The sequence below is a fragment of the Phoca vitulina genome, unplaced genomic scaffold, assembly GCF_004348235.1.
Source record: "Phoca vitulina isolate PV1807 unplaced genomic scaffold, GSC_HSeal_1.0 scaffold123, whole genome shotgun sequence".
Classification (NCBI taxonomy): domain Eukaryota; kingdom Metazoa; phylum Chordata; class Mammalia; order Carnivora; family Phocidae; genus Phoca; species Phoca vitulina.
The window spans coordinates 1-19918 of record NW_022589826.1 but is presented as its reverse complement, the minus strand read 5'-3'; the positions used below and the strand labels follow the sequence as shown (position 1 = coordinate 19918).

The 19918-nt window shown below is 39.3% G+C and overlaps 1 pseudogene; it reads right to left on the bottom strand.

The window, feature by feature from the left end:
• Nucleotides 1–2795: 2795 nt before the first annotated feature.
• On the bottom strand, nt 2796–3177 carry LOC116628580 (annotated as a pseudogene).
• Between the last annotated feature and the right edge of the window lie 16741 nt (nt 3178–19918).

Here is a 19918-nt window from a genome sequence, read left to right as displayed (position 1 = left end):
GTAAAAAAGTAGCAAGGTTTATTTCTACAGCTTTCTGAACTTTCAGGTCCCTACCTGTTTTGATAAGGATGTGTTTTACTTCTTATTCCTGGGGCAGTGCCTTGACTAGGGGAGATTGGCAAAAGATTTATTTGAGGAAGTAATAGCTGAAAACGTTCCTAATCTGGGGAAGGAAACAGACATCCAAATCCAGGAGGCATAGAGAACTTCTATCAATGTCAACAAAAGCAGGTCAACACAAGGATATATTGTAAGTAAATTGGAAAAATATAGCAATAAATAAAGAAATCTTAAAAGCAGCAAGACAAAAAACGTCCCCAACTTACAAGGGAAGACCCATGAATTTAACAGCATATCTGTCCACAGAAACTTGGCAGGCCAGAAGAATGTGGCATGATATATTCAACGTGCCAAATAGAACAAATCTCCAGCCAAGATTGCTCTATTCTACCAGGTTATCATTCAGAATAGAAGAGATAAAGAGTTTCCTGGACAAACAAAAACTAAATGAGTTTGTGACCACTAAACCAGCCCTGCAAGAAATATGAAAGGGGACTCTTTGAGTGGAAAGGAAAGATCAAAAGTGACAAAGACAAGAGATGGACAGAGACCATCTCCTGAAAGAAGGACAAAACAAGTAATCAAATGGCACTAAATAATATCTATCAATAATTACTCTGAATGTAAATTGTCTAAATGCTCCAATGAAAAGACATAGGGTGTCAGAATGGATAAAAAAACAAGACCCATGGGCGCCTGGGTGGCTCAGTCGTTAAGCATCTGCCTTCGGCTCAGGTCATGATCCCAGAGTCCTGGGATCGAGCCCCGCATCGGGCTCCCTGCTCAGCAGAGAGCCTGCTTCTCCCTCTCCCACTCTCCCTGCTTGTGTTGTCTCTCTCTCTCTCTCTCGAAAAATAAATAAAATCTTTAAAAAAAAAAAAAAAAAACAAGACCCATGTGTATCATGCCCACAAGAGACTCCTGTTAGACCTAAAGAACACTCTTATTGAAAGTGAGATGATGGAGGGGCGCCTGGGTGCCTCAGTCGGTTAAGCATCTGCCTTCGGTTCAGGTCATGATCCCAGGGTCCTGGGATCGAGCCCCGCATCAGGCTCCCTGCTCAGCGGGGAGCCTGCGTCTCCCTCTGCTGGTGTCTCCCTCTGCCTGCGGCTTCTTCTCCCTGCTGCTACCCCTGCTTGTGAGCTCTCTCTCTAACAAATAAATAAATAAAATCTTAAAAAAGAAAAGAAAGTGAGATGATGGAGAAACATTTATCATGCAAATGGATGTCAAAAGAAAGCCAGAGGAGCAATACTTATATTGGAAAAATTAGATTTTAAATCAAAGACTGTAACAAGAGATGTAGAAGGGCACTATATCATAATAAAGGGGACAATTCAACAAGAAGATCTTACAATTGTAAATATTTATGTGCCCAACATGGCAGCACCCAAATATATAAAACAATTAGCAACAAACATAAAGGGCCTCATGGACAGTAATACAATAATAGTAGGGGACTTTAACACCCCACTTACATGAATGGACAAATCATCTAAGCAGAACATTAACAAGGAAACAATGGCTTTCAATGACACACTGGACCAGATGGACTTAACAGATATATCCAGAACATTCCATCCTACAGCAGCAGAATACAGAATCTTTTCAAGTGCACATGGGACATTTTCCAGAATAGATCACATACTAGGTCACAAATCAGGCCTCAATAAGTACAAAGAGATTGAGGTCATACCATACATATTTTCTGACCACATCGCTTTGAAATTTGAAGTGAACCAGGAGAAAAAAATGTGGAAAGACCACAAATACATGGAGGTTAAACAACATGCTACTAACCAGGAAAACAAAGAAGAAATAAAAAATACATGGAAACAAATGAAAATGAAATATGACGGTCCAAAACCTTAGGGATGCAGCCTAAGCATCCCGAAGCATCTTAGGGATGTAGCCCAAAGCAGCCCTACAAGGGAAGCATATAGCAATACAGGCCTACCTCAAGAAGCAAGAAAATTCGCAAATAAACAACCCAACCTTACACCTAAAGGAGCTAGAAAAAGAACAACCAACAAAGCCACTAGAAGGAAAATAATAAAGATTAGAGCAGAAATAAATGATATAGAAACTAAAAAGATAGTAGAACAAATCAATGAACCCAGGAGGTGGTTCTCTGAAGAAATTAATAAAATTGATAACCCCCTAGTCAGACTGATCAAAAAGAAAAGAGAAAGGACCCAAATAAATAAAATCGGAAATGAGAGAGAAGAAATAACAACCAACACCACAGAAATACAAACAATTCTAAGAAAATATTATGAGAAACTATATGCCAAAAAATTGGATCACCTGGAAGAAATGGAAAAACTCCTAGAAACATGTGAACTGCCAAAACCGAAACAGGAAGAAATAGAAAACTTGAGCAGATCGATAACCAAAAAGAAATTGAGTCAGTAATCAAAACACTCCTAACAAACAAAACTCCAAGGCCAGATGGTTTCACAGGTAAATTCTACCAAACATTTAAAGAGTTAATACCTATTCTTCTCCAACTATTCCAAAAAATGGAAATGCAAGGAAAACTTTGAAATTCATACTATGAGGCCAGCATTACTCTGATCCCAAAACCAAATACAGACTCCACTAAAAAAGAGAAGTACAGGCCAATATCCTGGATGAACATGGATGCAAAAATTCTCAACAAGATACTAGCAAATCAAGTCTGACAGTACATTAAAAGAGTCATTCACCATGATCAGTGGGATTTATTCCTGGGCCACAAGAGTTGTTCAATATTCCTTTTTTTTTTGTTACATAAATTAACCCATTTGTTATAGGCTAGCATTGTTTCAAATGGTGGAGCTTCTACTGGTCTTTCAACTCCTTCAGTCTTCTGATGGCTGACTTTACTATGACAGCAGAAGTGGTATTGTAGGTCCAGGCACTACCAGAGACGGTTTTCATGCAGGAACCACAATGCCAGATCCCCAGAGCTTGTCTCTTCATCTTGGTTTTGCCACAGAAGGAGCAAGTGTACTTGGGTGCTGGCTTATTTCAATCTTCCTCACCATTTTCCCTAGGGAGGCACCATAATGGGTCCTGTATTTACCCATGATTCTGACCTTCTTGGTGTGTTTAGCCATGTCGCTGTGAATTAGGTCTGAGCCCAGAGAGCTCAATTTTCTATTTTTTTAAAAAGATTTTATTTATTTGAGAGAGAGAGAGCAAGCTTAGAGGGAGAGGGAGAAGCACACTCCCTGCTGAACACAGAGCCCATCACGGGGCTCAATCCCAGGACCCCAAGATCATGACCTGAGCTGAAGACAGACGCTTAACTGACTGAGCCACCATGGCACCCTGAGTTGTTCGATATTCTAAAATCAATCAACATCATACACCACATTAATAAAAGAAAGACAAAGAACCATATGATCCTATTAATACATTCAGAAAAAGCATTTGACAAACTAGAGCATCCATTCATGATAAAAATCCTCCAAAAAGTAGATGTAGAGGGAACATACCTCAACATTATAAAGGCTATATATGAAAAACACACAGCTAATATCATCTTCAATGGGGAAAATGAGAGCTTTTCCTCTAGAGTTAGAAACAAGACAGGGATGTCCATTTTCACTATTACTATTTAACATAGTACTGGAGGTCCTAGCCATAGCAATCAGAAAACAAAAAAGGGGGGCGCCTGAGAGGCTCAGTCGTTAAGCGGCTGGGATCGAGTCCTGCATCAGGCTCCCTGCTCTGTGGGAAGCCTGCTTCTTCTCCCTGTCCCACTCCTGGTGCTTGTGTTCCCTCTCTCGCTGTGTCTCTCTCTGCCAAATAAATAAATAAAATCTTAAAAAAAAAAAAAAGAAAACAAAAAAGACATGAAAGGCATCCAAACGGGCAAGGGATAAGTGAAACTTTTAGCATTTGCAGAAGACATGATACTCTATATTGAAAACCTAAAAGATTCCACCTGAAAGTGGAAAGTGATACACAAATTCAGTTAAATCACAGGATATAAACCAATGTACAGAAATTTGTTGCATTTCTATACACCAATAATGAAGCAGCAGAAAGAGAAATGAACAAATCAATCCCATTTACAACTACATCAAACATAATAAGGTACCTAGGAATGAACCTAACCAAGAAGGTAAATGATCTGTGTTCTGAAAACTATACAACGCTGTTGAAAGAAATTGAAGATGACATAAGGAAATGGAAAAACATTCTATTCTCATGGATTGAAAGAATAAATATTGTTGAAATGTCTATATTACCAAAAGCAATCTATACATTTGATGCAATCCCTATCAAATTACCACCAACATTTTCACCAAGCTAGGACAATCAATTCTAAAATTTGTATGGGACCACAGAACACCCTGAATACTCAAAGCAATCTTGAAAAAGAAAAGCAAAGCTGGAGGCATCAGAAACCCGGACTTCAATTTATACTGCAAAGTTGTAGTGATCAAGAAATAATGGTACTGGCACAAAAATAGAGAGATCAATGGAACAGAATTGAGAACCCAGAAATTAACCCACAGCTATATGGTCAACTAATTTTTGATAAAGCAGGAAATAATATCCAATGGTAAAAAAGACAGTGTCTTCAACAAATGGTGTTGGGAAACCTGGACAGCCACATGTAAAGATGAAACTGGACTACTTTTTTACACCATACACAAAAATAGATTCAAAATGGATGAAAGGCCTTCATGTGAGACAGGAACCTATCAAAATCCTTGAGGACAACACAGGCAGAAACCTCTTTGACGTCATCCACTTACTAGACACATCTCTGGAAGCAAGGGAAACAAAAGCAAAAATGAAGTATTGGGACTTCTTCAAGATAAAAAGCTTCTGCACAGGGAAGGAAAGAATCAACAAAATTAAAAGGCAGCATATGGAATGGGAGAAGATACTTGCAAATGACATATCAGATAAAGGGTTAGTATACAAAATTTATAAAGAGCTTCTCAAACTCAACACCCAAAAAACAAATAATCCAGTTAAAAAATGGGCAGAAGGCATGGATAGATATTTTTCCAAAGAAAACATCCAGATGGCTAATAGACACATGAAAAGATGCTCAACATCACTCAGCATCAGGGAAATAGAAATCAAAACCACAATGAGACACCACGTCATACGATGGCTAAAATTTACAACTCAGGAAACTAAAGGTGTTTTCAATGATGCAGAGAAAGGGGAAACCTCTTACACTGTTGGTGGGAATGCAAACTGGTGCTGTCCCTCTTGAAAACTAGATGGAGGTTCCCTAAAAAGTTAAAAATAGAACTACCCTAGGATCCAGCAATTGCACTACAGGGTATTTACCCAAAGGATGCAAAGTTACAGATTAGAAGGGTTACAGGTACCCTGATGTTTATAGTAGCATTATCAACAATAGCCAAATTATAGAAAGAGCCCAAATATCCATCGACTGATGAATGGATAAAGAGGTTGTGGGGGTGCCTGGGTGGCTCAGTTGTTAAGCGTCTGCCTTCGGCTCAGGTCATGATCCCAGGGTCCTGGGATCGAGCCCCGCATCGGGCTCCCTGCTCTGCGGGAAGCCTGCTTCTCCCTCTCCCACTCCCCCTGCTTGTGTTCCCTCTCTCGCTGTGTCTCTCTCTGTCAAATAAATAAAATCTTAAAAAAATAAAAATAAAAAAAAAAATAAAAAAAAGAGGTTGTGGTAATCGTTAGTGACACCATTTTCAGCCAAATGTCAGGAAATCACCAATCCAAAGTTTAGTCTTTTTATTTTTAATATTTATTTATTTATTTGAGAGAGAGAGAGACAGAGCATGGGGGCAAGGGCAGAGGGAGAGGTTCCTCAAGGGGACTCCCCACTGAGTGGGGAGCCCAATGTGGGCTGAGTCCCACCAAGCATGAGATCATGACCTGAGCCCAAACCAAGAGTCTGATGCTTAACTGTCTGAGCCACCCAGGCACCCATAGTCTTTTTTATAACTTTACAACTGTCTTTTAAAATTTTTAATGTAATGGAAAAAATATTTATTCAACATCTTATCAGTACTTCTTATAAATACAATCTTGCAGAATTCATTCTGTTTTGTATTAAAATTACTGGTTTTTTTTTGAATGACCTCCCTACCCCCATACACTCTGTGATACACATTTAAGAGTAAATACAACCAAACCAAGAGTAACATCTCATAATATCACCATAAACTTGGAAAAGAGTCTGGAATGTAGTAGAGTCAAAAGAAAGTCTTTGTTGAATAAATACAAATAGGGAAGAAGTTTAAAAACTGTAATACAGGCTAGGGGCACCTGGGTGGCTCAGTTGGTTAAGTGTCTGACTCTTGATTTTGGCTCAGGTTTGCGATCTCAGGGTCCTGGGATTGAGCCCCCTTTCCAGCTCCACACTCATTGTGGAGTCTTCTTAAGATTCTTTTTCTACCTCTGCCCCCCCCCACCCTGCTCTCTCTCTTGCAAAAAAACAAACAAAAGAAAATTGTAACAGGCTATTGAAAGTGAATCTAGGGGTTATAGAAATTTATAGAGAATAGTAAAGCAAAAAATGTCTTGAAAGTAGATAATTAATAGTCTTGACTATTCAAACTCTAGGTTTTTATTTTTTATTTATTTTATTTTTAAATTTTTTAGAGAGAGAATGGGTGCCAATGAGCATGGTGGTGGGTGGGGGGGGAGGGGCAGAGAGAGAGGGAGAGAGAATCTTAAGCAGACTCCACATCCAGTGCAGAGCTCCAGGTGGGGGTCAATCTCACGACCCTGAGATCATGACCTGAGCCAAAATCCACAGTCCGACACTTAACTGACTGAGCCACCTAGGTGCCACACAAACTTTAGGTTTTTAAAAGAAAGCTGTATTGTCTGGAACTTTGCTGGATTTTGTCTCTTTTGTAAATGTCACTTTTCTATTAGCAAAATCCATGACCAGGCAAGAGGATATTTGGCCACCTCTCTTATGCCTTTGCTGTTGGATTCTCGATCCCCTTCTGCTTTTATTTCTAAATCCTTTCAGTGATGGTTTTGGTGGCTGTTGTTACTGTGTTACCAAAGGGTAAGATTAACATGGGATAATAGGTTTCAAAATGCAATAAAGTGGGAATCAGAATACTTGGATCGTAAGTACAAATCTACTGCTAATAAGCTTTGAGATTCTAAAGGCTGCTCCCCCCCTGCCCCCACTCCTGCCTGGCCTTCTCTCCTTCCAAATAAAGGAGATGATGTTACTAGCTTTTAAGAAGTAAAAGACATAATGTATTTAGCTCTTTACTGAAACCTGGTAGGTTTGCGTTTCAATAGATCCGTTGTCCAGTTTCAAAGAAGCACCCATCAGTCCTTGCATGTTCTTTAGTGACAGCATGGTTCTTAGTTTCTGTATCTTCCACATTATCAGGCCCTGATCCAAAATATCCAGAATCAGACAATGGGCATTAGTCAGAATTTGTTTTGTCATATGTTCTTGGGGTTAACTTTTGGTGATTCCCTCTCTCCTTGTGTTTTAAGGGTAGAGAAGGGCTTCTCCAGTCTATCATGGTGTCCATCCGAAGTCTCTTAGAAGGTTTTCAAATAGGCTGTTATTTCTCAGAGATCACCAACATATCTCATAACTTAGCCGAGAACATGATTTTCAATGATTTTGTTCTTCTCGATGCACAGCAAGTGATCTGAACCAAGAAAGCATATATTCTGATAAGACATATGTAAAATTCATTGTAACTAGAAAAGGAGAATTAAATGGATATAGTCATTTTAGTATAAATTTCAATATGTGGCATTATTTTCCTAGTCTTCCATAACAGAGTGCCACAAACTAGGTAGCTTAAGAGAACCAGACTTACTGTCTTGTAGCTCAGGAGGATAGAAGTCCAAAATGAAGATCCTGGCAGAGCCTGTGAAGGTTGTAGGGAGAATACATTCTTGGACCTTTGTAGCTTCTGGAGGTTTGTTTGCTGGCACTTTGGGGTTCCTTCACTTGCAGCTGCAGCAGGTCATCTACTGCCTCCGTGGGCACATGGTGTTCCCCCTTGCCTGTCTGGCTACCTCTTGGAAGAAGCAAGATGGTCTTTGAAGGAACTACAGTTATATGAAACTAAGAGATTGGCATATTGATGGCAAAGTGAATGTCTGCAGATGAAAGCTCCTGACTGCTGGTCCCCATGAATGCTAAAACACTCAGTGATTGCCGAGTGGTGTGTGGTTATGAAATTGTAGACAAGTGTTAGGGGATGAAATAGAACAGAATCCTTAGAATAAAGGCAGATTCATGTATTTAAAATATGCTAATTTGGAGAGGATAATCCTTGAAAATGGTGACTCTCAAAGGCAAGGGAAGTCAAAAGTGCTCCTCACTCATTCTCTGTTAAAGGTAGTACCAATTCTCTTTACAACTAATGTTAGAATAAGTTGTCTCAACCCCAGGGTTTACCCACAAAGATTGTCCACTCATTTCAGTGTTTGGAGACATAAAAGGAAGGATAAATTAGAGTGGACAGTGTAGTCTGCAGCTAAACACGTTAGAAGCTGTGAATTCTATGGAATCTGCCCATGAATAAAAGGACTACTCTTATATCTGAGGGATAATTTATAAGTCAGCAAAGTCAGAGTACATGCTTTAGGGACTGAGGATATGTTTATTTTTAGGGGCCCCAGGAGTGTCCTGCCCCATGTAACTCATTAACCTCAGTTGAAGTATTCAGAGTTTGGCTCTCCAGAGACAGCCAAAGGGGAAGCCTCTGGAGAGGTGACATCAACAGGTAGTCAATCTCTTCCTGCCACATTGATTGGGAGTGAAACTGTGTCTCTATTTAACTACCATTTACCAATACTATTTAATAGTATTAGCTACAATATTTTTTGCTAGTGTTTAAATTCCTTTTTTAAATTGAGTTACAATATTCACATAGCATTGTGTTAGTTTTAGGCATATAACATAATGATTTGATACTCGTATATACTGTGGAATCATCACCACAGTAAGTCTGGTTAACATCTATTGCTGCACAAAGTTCCCTTTATTTTCTTTTCAGGAGAACTTTTAAGATCTATTATTTTAGCAATTTTCAATTACATGATATGATACCTCATGAATTCTGCCAATTAAATCTGGATCAGCTTATGGAGCTTGAGGACAGCCTGAGACAGGGTAGCATATGATGAATGACTATAGGTGATATATCAAGGTCTCCACAGTATCATTAAGGATACCAGTCTTGGCGACTGAGAGGTCAGCTGATCCCTTTGTTAGAAGAGAGAAGGCAAGAGGAAAAGGTTCTGTTTTAGGTGAATTTTGCCCCCCCCCCCCCCACCGAAGCTGTGTTCATATTCTAATACCTTATGCATATGAATGTGACTTTATTTGAAAAAAGAGTCTTTGAAGATGTAATCTAATGAAGATGAAGTTATCCATGATGAAGGTGTGCTTTAATCCAGAATGGCCAATGTCCTTAAAAGAATGGAAAACAGAGACCCAGACACAGATACAGGGAGAATTCCAAGTGAAGGAAAGATTGGAACAACAATGAATCTAGAAGCCAAAGGATGCCAAGGATTGCTGACAACACCATAAGCTAAGAGAAAGGAATAGAACACATTCTCCCTTAGAACCTTCTGAGGGAGGGTGTCCTGGATGACACCTGATTTTGGACTGGTGTCCAAATATGGTTTACATATTAATTGTAAATATCCAAGTAGATATGTCAGGATTGACAATGGACAGCATAGGATTCTACTTGGGGAGAGGACTCAGAGCCTGATACACTTTGGCAATTCTCACTTTGGTGGTTCAGTTGAAGTACCATCATTTTTGAAGGGGAAAATGTCTAAAAAGAGAATTAAAGGTAAAGGACATAGAGTTTTAAAAGAATCAGAATGGTAATGGTTGCTGCCATGTAAGTATATCTAGGCTGAATAGTTTCACGAAAGCTGCATGAAGGGCATTTCAAGCAGAGAGTGGCTGATAGCATGGCTCCATGCAGGGTGACTAGGAAAATGCAACAGAAAAAGTGTGACCTTAGCCAGAACTGCTAGTAGTTCTTTGCATTTACATAGCACTTTCCAATTTATTATGAATTTTCACATTCTCTATCTTATTCATTTCCCATAGCACCGAGAGTCAACATTATTGTTCGTGTACAGGTGAGCATACTCTTAATGGGGAGGTTAATTTCTTTTCTTGAAATTTCACAATTTTAATTGATCAGGCCAAAATGTGAACCTAAACATACAGACTCTAAAATTATGTTCTTTCCATGGGCCTTTGAAATATTTTTAACTGCTTTCAATAAGCCCTTACTATTACCAGGTAGAGAATAATGGTTAACAAAAGTCAGTGATAATAAGTGCTCTTAATGTTTTAGTCAGCATGCTGAACATTCAAAGATATCCTCATTGTGATTACAAGCTTAAGGTTTTTAATTTATAATGTTAAAGTGTTAATAAAGTTGAGAATTTATTTACAAATGAATTATAGGCTTGGTCCCCAAATGGCCAAAGTTAAAAGAATTCTAATATATGAAAATAGAAATTGGTTCAAACACTTTTAATTTTCCTTGTATATTCAGCAGCCTGAGCAGGGATTTGTTCAGTGGTCAAATATTCAAAGAAGACATAGTAAACCAAATTTTGGAAGCTTCCTAATGCATGTGTTTTGTGTGTATGTACATGGTTGTGCGTTTGGGAGTGGGAGGGTGTGGATGAGGGAAATGTAGCCAGGGATTTATGGCCTCTTTCCACACGTTTGGGCTTCTAGTGCTCTCAGTTATATCCTCATCACAATCACTATACCTAGTTGGTTTAGGTTCCAGAAAATTCCCACCAAGATGAAATAGTTTGGGAGCATCCTTCAAGAACCCCACAGGAGCAATGGAGTGTCCAGCTCCAGAGTGGGAGAATGTTTCCATGAAAGGGTCAGAGTCATGCCTTGTGCAGAAGAGGGTGAGGGACTGTGTGGTATGTTGAACAGGGAGTGAGCAGGTTTGTTACCACTGACTCTGGGTGGAAATGCAGGTGAACATATGCACGATGTCCTACCTTTTGTGTTAGAATAACGTGTGTGAAAGCCCTTCAACAAGTAGACAGGAATAGACTTTTTCTCAAAGGAGACATACAGATGGCCAACAGACACATGAAAGATGCTCAACATCACCCATCACCATGGAATTACAAAATCAAAACCACAAGGAGATATCACCTCACACCTGTCACAATGTCTAAAATTAATAATACAGGAAGCAACAGATACTGGTGAGGATGTGGAAAAAGGGGAATTCTTTTCCACTGCTGCTGAGAATGCAAACTGGTGCAGCTACTCTGGAAAACAGTATAGAGGTTCCTCAAAAACTTAAAAATAGAACTAACTTATGATGCAGCAATTACAGCTAGATATTTACCCAGTGGATACAAAATTACTGATTCAAAGGAGTACATGCACTCTTATGTTTATGTATTTATTTGTCAGAGAGAGGGAGAGCAGAAGCAGGGGGAGTGACAGGCAGAGGGAGAAGCACGCTCCATGCTGAGCAAGGAACCCAATTCAGGACTGGATCCCAAGATCCTGGGATCATGACCTGAGCCAAAGGCAGACGCTCAACTGACTGAGCCACCCAGGTGTCCCTTCACCCTGATGTTTATATCAGTATTATCAACAATAGCTAAGTTATGGAAAGAGCCCAAATGACCATCAACTGATGAATGGTTAAAGAAGATGTGGTGTATGCATTTGCAATGGAACATTACTCAGCCATGAAAGAGGATGAAATCTTGCCATTTGCAGTGACATGGATGGAACTAGAGTATATTATGCTAAGTGAAATAAGTCAGTTAGAGAAAGACAAATAGCATATGACTTCACTCATATGTGGGATGTAAAAAAGAAAATGAATGGGAAGGAGTCCAAAATGGCAGAGGAGTAGGAGACCATAATTTTGTCTGGTCCCAGGAATTCAGCTGGATAGCTATCAAATCATTCTGAACACCTGGGAACTCAACTGGAGATCTAAGAAAAGAATAGCTGCAATTCTAAAAATAGAAAAGCGACTACTTTCTGCAAGGTGGGAGGTGTGGAGAAGTGAATCCGAGGCGATATATGGGAAGATAGGCTGCGAGGGGAGGTAATCTCTGTTAGCTGGCTACCAGCAAGTGATAAAGCAGTGGAGCACAAAACCAGAACTTTTAGAAGTCTGTTCCCATATGAGGGCTGCTGCTCAGGTGGACAAGTAGGGGCAGAACCCTAGCTGGGACAGTGTGGTCTCAGGATCCTCAGGGTCACAGGAAGACTGGAGGTGCCTGAGTGTGGCAGTGTTCCCAGGCATTGGTGTGGGGAAGCTGGCTGCAATGAGTGAGTTCAGGAGTGGGTTCTTGGCTTGGGGTTGCCATAAACTGTGAACCTCAGCACAGGTGGGCGACTGCTCTGAACAGGGGCCCAACAAATGGCAGAATGGTGAGACTCTTCTTTCTCCCCTGGGAAGAGTGGTGCAGGAGTGTGCTGTAGGAGTCTGCAGGGTTTGGAGACTCCAGATGGGGTTGAGTGCCTGAGATAGAAACGCTCGGTCACAGGCCAGGTGAGCACAAAATGTGGCAGGAGACCAGGGAGACAGGAGTGACTCACTGCTTTTCTCTGAGGGCTCACTGAGGAGTGGGGGCCTGAGCTTTCCTCCCTGGGGCTGGAGATTGGGAGGCTGCCATTTTCATTCTCATCCTCTAAAGCTGCATGAAAAGCCTTCAGGGAACAAAAGTCACATAGAGCAAACTGGAGTAGATTACTTAGCCTGGCCCCCTGGCAAGGGTGGTGCAATTCCACTCCGGGCAAAGACACTTGAGGATCAAAGCAACAGATCCCTCCCCCAGAAGATCAGCAAGAACATCCAGCCAAGACCAAGTTTTCCGATCGATGAGAACTGCAAAACTCCAGCACTAGGGGAAATCAGTACATAGAATTCATGGCTTTTCCCCCATGATTCTTAGTCTTTCAACTGAAATTTAAAAAAAAATTTTTTTTCTTTCCTTTTTTCAACGAATTACTTATTTTATCAACTCCTTTTTTAAAATCTTTTTTAATTTTCATTTTTACAGTTACATTCTATCCCTTCATTGTATTTAACCTTATTTGTGTATATTTATAAGTTTTTCTTACTTTACAATTTTAGGATATACTTTCTTTGAACAGACCAAAATACACCTAAAATCTAGTGTATGGCTCTGTTCTTAGTCACCTGTCTGACCATGTTCTCTTTTTTGTTGTTGTTTTTTCCTTCTTCCTCTTTGTTTTGTTTTGTTAAAGTCTTTTTAAAATTTTCATCTTTACAGTTATATTCTATCCTTTCAATGTGTTTAATTTTATTTTTGTATATGTAAGGTTTTTTTCTTTACAATTTTGAGATGTAGTTTCTTCCAACAAAATGACCAAAACACACTCAGAAGATAGTGTATTTCTCTGTTCTGTTCACCTGTCTGCTCATATCCCTTCCTTTTTTGTTGTTGTTGGTTTTTTTCCCCCTCTTTTGTCTTTTTTTTGTCTTTTAACTTCCATTTTTACAGGTACAATTTATGCTTTCATTGTATTTAATTATACTTTTGTACATATATGTTTTTCTTTCTTTAAAATTTATGGATCTAGTTTTCTAAAAAACAGACCAAAATATACATAGAATCCAGTGTATATGTCTACATTCTTCTCACCTCTGATTATATGCTCTTCCCTCCCCCTTTTTTCTTTCTTTCCTTTTTTTTCCTCCCAGTTTTGGGTCTCTTCTGATTTGTTTAGTGTATATTTCTCAGGGGTTGTTGTTGCCATTTTGGTATTTTGTTCTCCTGTTCATCTTTCTTCTCTGGACAGAATGACAAGATGGAAAAACTCACTTCAAAAAAGAGAACAAGAGGCAGTACTGAGTGCCAGGGACCTAATCAGTATGGACATAAGTAAGATGTCAGAACTAGAGTTCAGAATAACGATTATAAAGATACTAGCTGGGCTTGAAAATAGCATAAAAGACACTAGAGAATCTCTTTCTGGAGAAATAAAAGAACTAAAATCTAACCAAGTCAAATAAAAAAAGGCTACTAGTGAGATGCAATAAAAAAAGGAGGCTCTGACATCTAGGATAAATGAGGCTGAAGAGAGAATTCCTGATATAGAAGACAAAACGATGGAGAATATGAAGTTGAGAGAAAGAGAAAGAAACAGAGAGAAAGAAACAACTACTGGATCACGAGGTGAGAATTTGAGACATAAGTGATATAATAACATAAGCAATATTAGAACAATTGGGATCTCAGAAGAAGAGGAAAGAGAGAGAGGGGGAGAAGGTATATTGGAGCAGAGAACTTCCCTAATCTGGGGAAGGAAACAGGCATCAAAATCCAGGAGGCACAGAGAAGCCCCCTCAAAATCAAGAAAAATAGGTCAATACCTCAACATCTAATAGTGAAACTTTCAAATCTCGGAGACAAAGAGAAAATCCTGAAAGCAGCTCAGGAGAAGTGGTCTGTAACCTAAAAGGGTAGAAACATTAGACTGGCAGCAGACTTATCCACAGAGACCTGGCCGGCCAGAAAGGACTGGCATGATATAGTCAGGGTGCTAAATGAGAAAAATATGCAGCCAAGAATACTTTATCCAGTTAGGATGTCATTCAAAATAGAAGGAGAGATAAAAAGCTTCCAGGAAAAACAGAAATTAAAGAATTTGTGATAACGAAACAAGCCCTACAAGAAGTATTAAAGGGGATCCTCTAAGCAAACAGTGAGCCCAAAAGTAACATAGACCAGAAAGGAACAGAGACAATCTACAGAAACAGTGACTTTACAGGTAATACAATGGCACTAAATTCATAACATTCAGTAGTTACTCTGACTGTCAATGGGCTAAATGCCCCAGTCAAAAGAGACAGGATATCAGACTGGATAAAAAAGCAGGACCTATCCACATACTGTCTGCAAGAGACTCATTTTAGACCCAAAGACAGCTCCAGATTTAAAATGAGGGGATGGAAAACCATTTATCATGCTAATGGACATCAAAAGAAAGCTCGGATGGCAATCCTTAGATCAGACAAATTAGATTTTAAACCAAAGACTGTAATAAGAGATGAAGAAGGACACTATAACATACTTAAAGGGTCTATCCAACAAGAAGTTCTAACAATTGTAAATATTTATGCCCCTAACATGGGAGCAGCCAATTATACAAGCCATTTAATAACAAAATCAAAGAAACACGTCAATAATAATACAATAATAGTGGGGGACTTTAACAACCCACTCACTGCAATGGACAGATTATCTAAGCAGAAGATTAACAAGGAAACAAGGACTTTGAATGACACACTGGACCAGATGGACTTCACAGACATATTCACAGCATTCCATCCTAAAGCAACAGAATACGTATTCTTTTCAAGTGCACACGACCATTCTCCAGAACAGATCACACCCTGGGTCACAAATCAGGCCTCAACCAGTACCAAAAGACTGGAATCGTTCCCTGCATATTTTCAGACCTCAATGCTTTGAAACTGGAACTCAATCACAAGAGGAAAGTTGGAAAGAACTCAAATACCTGGAGGTTAAAGAGCATCCTACTAAAGAATGAATGGGTCAACCAGGAAATTAAAGAGGAATTTTAAAAATTCATGGAAACAAATGAAAATGAAAACACAACTGTTCAAAATCTTGGGATGCAGCAAAGGTGGCCTAAGAGGGAAGTGTATAGCAATATAAGCCTTTCTCAAGAAACAAGAAAGGTCTCAAAGACACAACCTATCCCTGCACCTAAAGGAGCTGGAGAAAGAACAGCAAATAAAGCCTAAACACAGGAGGAGAAGAGAAATAATAAAGAATAGGGCAGAAATCAATGAAATAGAAACCAAAAGAATGGGAGAACAGATCAACGAAAGTAGGAGCTGGTTCTTTGAATGAATGAATAAGATTGATAAACCCCTGGCCAGATTTATCCAAAAGAAAAGAGAAAGGACCCAAATAAATAAAATCACGAATGAAAGAGGAGAGATCACAACTAACAATGTAGAAACTAAAACAGTTATAAGAACATATTATGAGCATCTATATGCCAACAAATTAGGCAATCTGGAAGAAATGAATGCATTCCTAGAGATGTATAAACTACCAAAACTGAACTACGAAGAAATAGAAAACCTGAACACACCTGCAACCAGCAAGGAAATTGAAGGACTAATCAAAAACCTCACAAAAAACCAAAGTCCACATCCAGATGGCTTTCCAGGGGAACTCTACCAAACATTTAAAGAAGAATTAATACCTATTCTTCTGAAGCTATTTTGAAAAATAGAACTGGAGGGAAATTTTCCAAACTTTTATTATGAGGCCAGCATCACCTTGATCCCAAAACCAGACAAAGACCCCATCAAAAAGGAGAATTACAGACCAATGTCCCTGATGAACATGGATGCCAAAATTCTCACCAAAATACTAGTCAATAGGATCCAACAGTACATTAAAAGGATTATTCACCACAACCAATTGAGATTTATTCCTGGGCTGCAAGGTTGGTTCAACACCCACAAATCATTCAAAGTGATACACTACCTAAATAAAAGAAAGGACAAGAGCCGTATGATCCTCTCAATAGATGCAGAAGAAGCATTTGACAAAGTACAGCATCCTTTCTTGATTAAAACCCTTTACAGTGGAGAGATGGAACATACCTAAATATCATAAAAACCATCTATGAAAACTCATAGTGAGTATCATTCTCAATGGGAAAAACCTGAGAGCTGTTCTCCTAAGGTCAGGAATACAGGAGGGATGTCCACTATCACCACAGCTGTTTAACATATTAATAGAAGTCCTAGCCTCAGCAATCAGATAAAAAAAAAAAAGAGAGAGAGAGAGAGAAAAGAAAAGAAATAAAAGGCATCGGAATCAGCAAAGAAGTCAAATTCTCATTCTCTGCAGATGACATGATACTCTATGTGGGTAACCCAAAAGATTCTGCCCCAAAATTGCTAGAACTCATACAGGAATTCAGTAAAGTGACAGGATACAAAATCAATGCACAGAAATCAGTTGCATTTCTATACACCATCAGTGAGACAGAAGAAAGAGAAATGGAGGATTTACTGCCATTTACAATTGCACCCAAAACCATAAGATACCTAGGAATACCTAACCAAATAGGTAAAGGATCTGTACTCTAAAAAGTGTAGAACACTCATGAAAGAAATTGAAGAAGACACAAAGAGATGGAAAAACATTCCATGCTCATGGATTGGAAGAATAAATATTGTTAAAATCTCTATGCTACCTAGGGCGCCTGGGTGGCTCAGTTGGTTAAGTGACTGCCTTCGGCTCAGGTCATGATCCTGGAGTCCCTGGATCGAGTCCCGCGTCGGGCTCCCTGCTCAGCAGGGAGCCTGCTTCTCCCTCTGACCCTCTCCCCTCTCATGTGCTCTCTCTCTCTCATTCTCTCTGTCTCAAATAAATAAATAAAATCTTTAAAAAAAAAAAAATCTCTATGCTACCTAGAGCAATCTACACATTCAATGCAATCCCTTTCAAAACACCACCAACTTTTTTCACAGAACTGGAACAAATAATCCTAAAATTTGTATGGAACCAGAAAAGACCCTGAATAGCCAAAGGAATGTTGAAAACGAAAACAAAAGCTGGTGGCATACAATTCTGGACTTTAAGCTCTATTACAAAGGTGTAATCATCAAGACAGTATGGTACTGGCACAGAAACAGACACCTAGATCAATGGAACAGAGTAGAGAACCCAGAAATGGACCTTCAACACTATGGTCAACTAATCTTTCACAAAGCAGGAAGGAATATCCAATGGAAAAAAGACAGTCTCTTCAACAAATGGTGTCAGGAAAATTGGACAGCCACATGCAGAAGAATGAAACTGAACCATTCTCTTATACCATACACAAGGATAAACTCAAATTGGATGAAAGACCCCAATGTGAGACAGGAATGCATCAAATTCCTAGAAGAGAACACAAGCAACAACTCTGTGATCTCGGCAGCAGCAACTCCTTGCTAGACATGTCTCCAAAGGCAAGGGAAGCAAAAGCAAAAATGAGCTATTGGAACTCCATCAAGATGAAAAGCTTTTGCACAGCAAAGGAAAGAGTCAACAAAACCAAAAGACAACAGAGAGAATGGGAAAAGCTATTCGCAAATGACATATCAGATAAAGGGTCAGTATCCAAAATCTATAAAGAACTTATCAAACTCAACACCCAAAGAACAAATAATCCAACCAAGAAATAGGCAGAAGACATGAACAAACATTTCTCCAAGGAAGACATTCAAATTGCCAACAGACACATGAAAAAGTTTTCAACATCACTCTTGTGTCAGGGAAATACAAATCAAAACCACAATGCAATACCATCTCACTCCAGTTACAATGGCTAAAATTAACAAGACAAGAAATAACAAATGTTGGTGATGATATGGAGAAAGGGGAACCCTCCTATACTATTGGTGGGAATGCAAGCTGGTACAGCCACTCTGGGAAACAGTATGGAGGTTCCTCAAAATGTTGAAAATAGAGCTACCTTATGACCCAGCAATTGCACTACTGGGTATTTACCCCAAAGATACAAATATAGTGATCCAAAGGGGCACCTGCACCCAATGTTCATAGCAGCAATATCCACAATAGCCAAACTGTGGAAAGAGCCCAGATGTCCAGTGACAGATCAATGGATAAAGAAGAGGTGGTATATATATACAATGGAATATTATGCAGCCATCAAAAAATGATATCTTGCCGTTTGCAATGACATGGATTGAACTAGAGGGTATTATGTTAAGTGAAATAGTCAGAGAAAGACAATTATCGTATTACCTCACTGATATGTGGAATTTAAGAAACAAGGCAGAGGATCATAGGGAAGAGAGGAAAAAATGAAACAAATCAAGACCAAAGAGGGAGACAAAGCACAGAAGGCTCTTAATCCTATGAAACAAACTGAGGGTTGCTGGAGGGGAATGGAGTGGAAGGATGGGGTAACTGGGTGATGGACATTGGGGAGGGTATGTGTTATAATGAGCACTGGGCGTTGTGTAAGACTTATGAATCACAAGGGCACTTGGGTGGCTCAGACGGTTGAGCATCTGCCTTCAGCTCGGGTCATGATCTCAGGGTCATGGGATCGGGCCCCACTTCAGGCTCCCTGCTCAGCCGGGAGCCTGTTTATCCCTCTCCCTCTGCTACTCCCTCTGCTTGTGCTCTCTCGCTCTCTCTGTCAAATAAACAAATAAAATCTTATAAAACAAACTGATGAATCACAGACCTGTACCCGTGAAACAAATAATATATTATATAATAATTAACCGAATTTAAGTAAAAAAAAATCATTTTTTCCCCCAATAACCTCATTAGGAGTTTGGTGGAATTTGGTTGCCCTCCTTTATATTCAGCTTAAAGATTAGACTGTGCCTCATTATTAGCTCTGTGATCCTGTGTACAGTGGTTATGGAGAGTAAGTGAAAAAAATTCACATATTTACATTTATTTATTTATTTTTAAAGATTAATTTATTTATTTTAGAGAGAGAAAGAGTGTGCATGAGTGGGGGGAGGCGAAGAAGGAGATAGAGAGGGAGGCGGACTCCCTGCTGGGTGGGGAACTCTATGCCTAAGCTGGGCTCCATCCCTACACCCTGAGATCATGACCTCACATATTTACATTTAAAGTTAAGGAACTGAATGGACTCTTATTTATATATTTATATGTAAATGTTTCAGGCAATTATGACAAAAAAGCCTAAAGTATTTTGTAAAACATGTAGGTCTTTAATAGATGAAAACCAAGGTGGTTGGGGAGATCTAGGGAGTTATTTGTGAAATACATGAAATAACAAAAGAGACGGATGAGGTCTCCTCTGGCTTTGTCCTTGATC